This window comes from Ochotona princeps, chromosome 25 (genome assembly GCF_030435755.1).
Source record: "Ochotona princeps isolate mOchPri1 chromosome 25, mOchPri1.hap1, whole genome shotgun sequence".
NCBI classification, from domain to species: domain Eukaryota; kingdom Metazoa; phylum Chordata; class Mammalia; order Lagomorpha; family Ochotonidae; genus Ochotona; species Ochotona princeps.
In genome coordinates this window covers 20989318-20996988 of record NC_080856.1, presented here as the reverse complement: position 1 = coordinate 20996988, position 7671 = coordinate 20989318, and positions in this window count along the sequence as shown.

The window sequence follows — 7671 nt, the reverse complement described above, 5'->3', positions numbered from 1 at the left end:
TTTGAATTTATGTTTGCTTATTTTGTTTGGTTTGGTTTTTTTAAGTTGGAAATAGAAGAATGAGAAAGTCAGTAATTAGGCCAAACTTGAGAATTTTCCTTGTGTTTCAGCACTATAATTTCTGCTGACTTTATATTCTCAGAAGGGGCACTTTTACTTTTTATTGTGCATATATGATTGTGTTTTTGTTTTGTTTTTGCTGGGGGGCTTTTTTTTTATAATGCAGGAGAAAAGTACAGTAGTAGGTAAATGGCTGATCACAAACATGTTATGCAATTTTATTTTATAGAATTTTAAGGGGGAAGTTTAACTCTTTGTAAATTGTTTTAAGCTCTGGTAAATGCATATATTGCTCCTCTCAAATATGCTCAGTTCAGGCCTTTGTCTTTGTTAAGTGCCTTTTTTTCTGTTTTCCCCTCTTGAAGAACTATTCTCCGACATCCTACAGTACAGGCTAATTAGGGGGTTCAGGAAGAAGAATCTCAAACTTGCCAACTGTCCCATCATGCTGTGGTATTTTCCTTTTCTTCATGTGTACATAGGTATGTGTGTAAGATACATATAAAACTAGCAGCTGCTGTACCATTGTATCCTTTCCAAGCACTCCCCTTTAAATGTTTGCAAAATGTCAGCCTTATTTATTCCATTGCTTTTAGTTGATGAAAATGTGTGGATTGGGGAATTTTCTTTTTGTGAGATGCTATCTTCCCCCTTTGAATATCTATTTGTAGCAGTTAACAAATATCTATGTGTATGTATGTATATGCATATATATATACACATGTCAGATATCACAGGTATAATAAATTTAGTGAACACGTTAACTATATCTGGATGTGACCCACGGTTCTGTGCCCTTTCACCTTGGCATGATAATGTAGGAGAAAGCACTGGAATAACGAGTGTCTTGCGGGTCACATTGCTAAGGTGTGTTGTGGCAAGGGAGACTTAATGATATATGAGAAGGCTAAAGTTAGAGCCACACTGTCTAAGTTTTGAAGGAAGTTAGCAACTTTGTCAACATCAAAAATGTGTTGTATTTTCTTCTAGGTAATAAGTGTTTGAAGAAGTCCTGCAACTGCGTATATGTTAAGGTGTTAATAAATTTAGAAGTGACTTCAGATACTGAGGAAAATACATAATCTAGAGCAGTCTTGAAAGAGCTTCTGTTTTTGTTTGATTTGCCAGATAATAACATTTGGCTTACTCTGATTTTGCAATTTATATTTCCCCCCATGGCTTGAGCAAAATAACAAGTCAATCTTAGATCCTGAAAGTTACTCTTGATTTGTTTATTAAAAATAAGTAGATATGATATGTTGAAATCCCAGAAGTAAAATGCAAGTGCATGTCCCCTATTAAGTAAATGTTGTAATTGGGAAGAGGAGACTGATAGCCGAAAACTAGTAAGCAGAGGCTTCTGGTAGCAAACCTATTGCCAAGTGGCTGGAATTCAGTCACCAGTGTTAACTCCTGTATCACCATATCTACGGGGAATATTGTTTAACCTTGGTGCCTCAGATTACCCACTAGACGTTTGGGTAGAATACTATTCACCTACCTCCCAGGGATATCAGAGACTTTACTATTTCAAAAATATTTTGAGTTTTTCTAAAATGTCCTATATAATTAAAAATAGTATTATCTTCCTGCACAGGCTGAAAAGTGATTTCCTTATAATGAACTTAGAAAGCACCCTACGATTTTTAAGTTAAAATCACTGGAATTCTAACTTAGATACATGTTTGTTATTTAAACATATTATATTTGTGGTGGGAGAAAATGGTTAGTTCCAGTTTAATAAAGGAGAGAAATGACACTAAGTTTCTTCATTACAAATAGGTTCTTTTTTTTTTTTTTTTTTTTTTTTGGTCTTTGATGATGTCATTACTTGTGATATTTGATAAGGTTGTGGAGCTCAAGTTAGATAAAATATGGCTGATTGGTTTTTGGAGCTGATAAACGATCCTGAAGGTTTTATCTGCCTCACTTTGCCATGTTCTCCATCTCATTTCCTCATATAAGTTCTTCAGTGATGGATAACTAAACCTTTAACTTCCTAAGAATGAATGGGGTTCTTGGTCATTGGACAGTAAATCAGAGACTGTACTCTGGTAGCTGTGGGGCTGCCCCACTGTGCACTGAGTAAGCAAGCCCCTCACATAACCAGCTGGGAACACACCTAAGCATCTACCTTGGGAACTCATGCTTTTCAGCTGGTGAAAGAGGTGTAGGAGCCATCGGCTACTCATGTTTTAGGGAACTGGCAGAGGGAAGGAGGATCTAGTTCCTAGCCTGGGTGACGAGGTCATGGGTGGATGATACCAGGGCATTGTTTTTCAACTCTCCGGAGGAAATGAAAGTAGTGTTATTCCACTGTTCAATTTAACTGGGAATAAGAAAGAACGAATGGTACATTTTTAGGTAGGGCTAAGTGCTGAGCAGGGATTGTTGGAGAGAGAGAGAGAGAAAAAAAAATGTGTGTGTGTGTAGCTTTAAATGGTAGTAGCACCTATTCAGGATCAGGAAACAGAATGTGGGGGGATTGGAACGAGAAGTGAGTTCACAGAATGCCCCAGGCCCGAGCAGACGCAGTGTCTGGGGTCTAGTTCCGAGGATTGGTTAATGCCCAGTTTATCTCTAGTGATACGGTTTGGTTTTGTTTGAACCATTTTGGCTTTTCCTTTCTTTTTCCAGCTAAGACCTTATTCAGAAGCTCCTAGATCTCTATTATGCAAATATACTCATTGCCCTTTTTTCCACTTTTCAGATAACAAATTTTTAGAATTCTACCCAAAGAAACAAGGATTCTGATTAATGTGTTCTCCCTGGGGAAAATTAACAGAAGCATAAATAGAGATATTTTTGTTCATCTATTCTAAACTCTACCCTTTTATTAAAAAGAGAAAAAAACTACGAATCTCAGTGCTTAAGAACTGTGGTTAGTGTCATGGGATGCCTGAGTTGATAGGATAAAATCAACCTGATGATCATTCTGAAAAAGTTGCTTCAGACAGTGGTCAGGTTAAAGAGTAAGCAAGTGGTCAGATGTACCAGTTCCATTCTCAGTGGTGTCATCTGCATTCTTTGGTGTGAGTGTGTAAGTAGTTCATCAGCCCGTTGGTGTGCTAGAACCCAAGTTCTGTGTTGTCAGGAGTCTAGAAGGCGTTGTCTCCTCGCTCCTATGCTATTGCTGCGCCCCTATTGAACTGCCTGCAGTAGGAGACTGATACTGCCGAGCAGAGAATGTAGACAGAAACTGTTAGGATGTTTAATCAGACGCCATGGGGTAACTTGGTATGAAGTTAAATTTTTCTTACATACTCTGCAAGTTTTATTTGCTTGAAAACACTGATTGTTTACCTTTTTTTTTTTTTAACCTTTCTCATATTGTGGTATTTCCACTTCTCAATCTTCCGTCTCTCCACTTCAGATGCTTTTTCACACTGTTATCTAGGCAGATCAAGAGTGTGTTTTGAAATCTCAGTAGTGTGAGTAAGGGTCTAGATGTACAGGGCATGGACTCGTCAGCGGGCATCCCTGGAGTCACCAGTGGGCATCCCTGGAGTAAGACTTCTGTATAATGTGGCAGTAGCTACATTTCATGACTTCCTCTTGATGCAATTCAAGGTTATTCAGAAGAGATGCAGACCTTCCTTGGGAGCTCTTATTTCTCATAATCGTCTGCCACGCTTGGTTCCATACTTTCTTGTAATCTGTGTCGCTAAGGTCTGAGTCAGGTCAGTACTAATTTTGTGTCCCTCAGAAAACTTTGCTCACATTTTGCTAAAGTAATTCTATTTTATCTTAAGTTTGGTTTTAAATACCTTATAATAAAGCACTAGTGGGAACCTAGTTGAAATCCAGTTAAGATGCCTGTTAACTCTAGATAATGAAGTCCTTCAGAGCTCCATCTGTCCTCGAAATGCATTTGGGAGTGTGCATGACCACATCCAGCCAGCTGACTGTTCTGTATGTGACAAACTGCACTTCAGTTATCTTGGCTATCTTGGGCTTCCTATCTATAAACTTTCTTTTTTTGCTTATCGCTCTCTCTCTTTTTTTAAGGGGTGATGTGCCCTGTGTCAGGTAACTGCGTTTTCCTTATCATACCTACAAAACTACCGAGAATTGCCCCCAATTTTGGCTAGAGGCATTGAAAGAAGGTTATTCTCAGTTGACAAGTATTGCTGTTATAGTAGGAATTTGGAAAGATGGCCAACTTTGGTCAATTTTATTAAAAAAAAAAAGTCTTAGCTGTAATTACTAATGATATACATCTTCTGAAACATCCTGATAAACAGGGGGCCCTTCCATCAGCAGACAGAGGTTCTCAGCCTACGGATAATTTCCTTTGATAAATGGCCAACCTCCAGAGAGGAGGTTCAAGTGTCATATTGTCGTTTTGTTGATTTTCATTAAAACTTTGTTTTATTTTAGTAAGTAGCATAAAATTAGATTATTCTTTAACAAGAAGAGCATACAAATCAAGGGTTTGTACTTGGTGGTGTTCGTGAAAGAAGGGGAAAGTAATCTCTGGTTGGTGAACACTTGGTGCCCCGAATATGCTATCAAAGTCAGTCAACTAAGGTAACTAAGAGATGGGTGTTTCTGTCTTTGATTATAAGCAAGGACGTATTTGCAGTTACAAAAATGATCATGAAGCTGCAGGTTGATTTGCCATAACTGATGAGAAATGATAGTTCTGGTTTTTATTTTACTTTATAATATGGGCTAGCACACATTTCCAACCCTTTATAGTGTGAATTTCAATAAGCAGAAGATTTTGTTAGGCAGCAGAAGGAAAAACACGACTTATCCATACCGTGAATACTCACTCGGCTGAGGAGCCTCCCTCCAGATAACACATGTTCCTCTTTCTTTAGCCACATCCATACTTTACAGATGTCAACAAGTTTTCAAAACCAATCTTGAAGGAAGGAGCCTGAAGAGTTGATATTCCTGTAGGTGACAGGCACAAAATACTGTATTGCGTTTACTTATAGGATGGTGCGTTTTCATAAACTTGAAGGGATATGCTGTATTTCAAATAGTGTGTGACTTAATATTTTGGGATTTTTTTTTCCTCCTTTAAAAACTGGACCTGAACACAAGCTTTGAGTTGATATTTGTAATAATCTCAGGACCTGAAAGATTGTAGCATTTAGTGTGTCTTAAAAAATTATGTACTGTACCAGCCATGGATTTTTGTAAATATGCCTGTCTCCCTTTTTTGTATTATTTTAGTAAAAAGATAATAAATTTCAATAAGAGGGGTTGGTGATGACATGTGAGTGGGTGTGGGTACGTGTGTGTGTGTTTGCATAAGGCTCTTTGGAGACAAATTGGTGCTTGTCAAGTTTCTGGCTCAAATGGGAGCAGGAATATGGACAAACTGCTGCTACCGAGTCCTGCACTGAGCCTCCGTATTCCCAGTTCGACGTTCCCAGTGGTTGATGAAATGCTAGCTCCCAGGGAGTAACTTGGGGGGTAACATTCTTCCCACTGTCAACTTGCCTTGGCATTTTCAGTTCTGCAGGTCCCTTAAACTTGAATGGTTTAAACTGCTCCCAACTTTGCTGTTCTCCAGTTTTTGGAAAATTCTTGTCATTATCTCCTAAGAAAAAAGGAAGAGCAGATGATTTTTTTTTTTAACCAAAAAGCTGTGTTTGATTAAAAACAGCAACAAAGTGATGTATTTTGGATGTGTGAGAGGGCACCAACATTCCTAAGTACGGATCTGTAAATCTAGCAGATTAGCCCCTGGATATCCTCCCTTAGTGCAGGGCCTTTTGTTTCTTTTTATTGTTTTGCAACAGCCTTGCTCATATTCCAGGCGTCGCTGGCAATCCCCTGTTTTGAAGCAAGAGCCTTATTTGATTCGGTGTAGGTGTTTCCTGTCTATCCTCTGTGACAGGGCTTTTTACATGAGTGCTGTTTTCTTTTTGTATGTGTCACGTGTTTGTTGTATTAAATAAAGAGGAATGTACATATTATTCTTGTGTCTGTTGTGTTCTTGGGTTATTCACCTGGGTTTTCATGGCGCAATCCTTGAGTGGCTCTTGAGTGTCTGTTGGCTGGACTGCACTGTGCTAGGCACTTTGGGATGGAGAAGGGGAGGACGCAGTCCTCAGCCACAGTGGCTGCACAGTTTTCAGTCACACACAACCGTTAAACATGTTACAAACATCTGATCCATTGCACCTTGACATTGGGATTCAGAGCTGGAAGGAGTGCAATCTTAGCTTAGTGGTTGATGATGCTTGAGATAGGACTGCAAGGATGGGGCAATTTGGCAGTTAGGGAGTCTGCTGGGAGGTATGTGTTTGGATTGGTAGTAAAGACAGCTGCTAGTAGTCCTTAAATGCAGGCTCCCCACAGCGTTCCTTCTGGTGCTTAGGATGAGTGTGTGTTGGGTGATGCTTCCAGGGTTAGGGCTTAAAGTGTAGGCATTGGAAGTCTCTACAATAGTCATCATCTTTCTTGTGAAAGACTTTCTTGTGAGAGACTTGTAGGAAAAGCATTGAGAGACAAGGAATGCAACCTTAGAGAAATTGAGCAGTTTGTAAGTTCGTAAGTGTTTATTTACATTAAAAAAATCCACAACCCAAAATTTAGAAATTGGTGTTATGAATGCTGCTGTTGCTTTTCCTTTAAATATATTTTCACCATATTATAAGGATGAAAAGAAGGAAGTATTTTCAAAAAGCCATGGGTTTGTGCTGCAGTGGAAGAAGGTGGCTATGAGTTCCTGTGTTAACAAAACAAGATTGCAGGACAGTTTTGCAAAAGTGTGTTAGTGGGAGTAGTTGCCATTCAAGGCGTTTTTGCTTTTCTTTTTAGTTATTTAGATGAGAGAAAAAGTAGGTAGAGAGCTTCCATCTGCCGTTTCAGACCCTACCTTCGCGCAGCACGCAGGGCTGGGCCGTGCTGAAGCGGCACTCAACAGAGACCTCCCATATGGATGGTAGCAACAGGCTTGTTTGAGATCTCATCATTGATTCCCATCTGCAATAGGAAGAAACTGGAATCAGGATTTAAACCTGAGTGTCAAATCCAGATGCTGTAGTGTGGGACAGAGTTAACCTGTATCTTCATCATTAGGTTAAATGCCTGTCCCTCAGGGTGCTTTTTTAATGCTTGTAAAGCCCTTAGCGAATGCCTCACACATAGAGAGCTTGTAAAATAACTTTTTTTTTTTTTTTTTAAAAAAAGGCTTATTTATTCACATGAAAGAATGACACAAGGAGATCCTCCATGCACTGGTTCACTCCCCAGATGACAACCACAGCCAGGGATGGGTTAAACTGAGGCCCAGACTCCATTCTGCCTCCCACATGGTGGCTGGAGCACAAGGGTTTGGGCCATCTTCTACTGTTTTCCACTGATGTGTCAGTGGGAAGCTGGATTGAAACATAGCAATGCAGAACTCAATCCAACACTCCCGAAGGAGATGCCAATGTCACAGGCTGCAGCTTAACCAGCTGTGCCCAATCTATCAGCTCTACTACCATACTAGTTTTGTTTCTTAACTCTGAGTGTAAAGCAGGCTAGGGAAGGCTTTTTAAAAACATGATCCAAAAATATGTTTAACAGAGAATCGGGAAGTTAGCAAATAGAAAAAAAAAAAAACCCTTGGGAGTGGAACTGATTGACGGCCAGGTGTACATA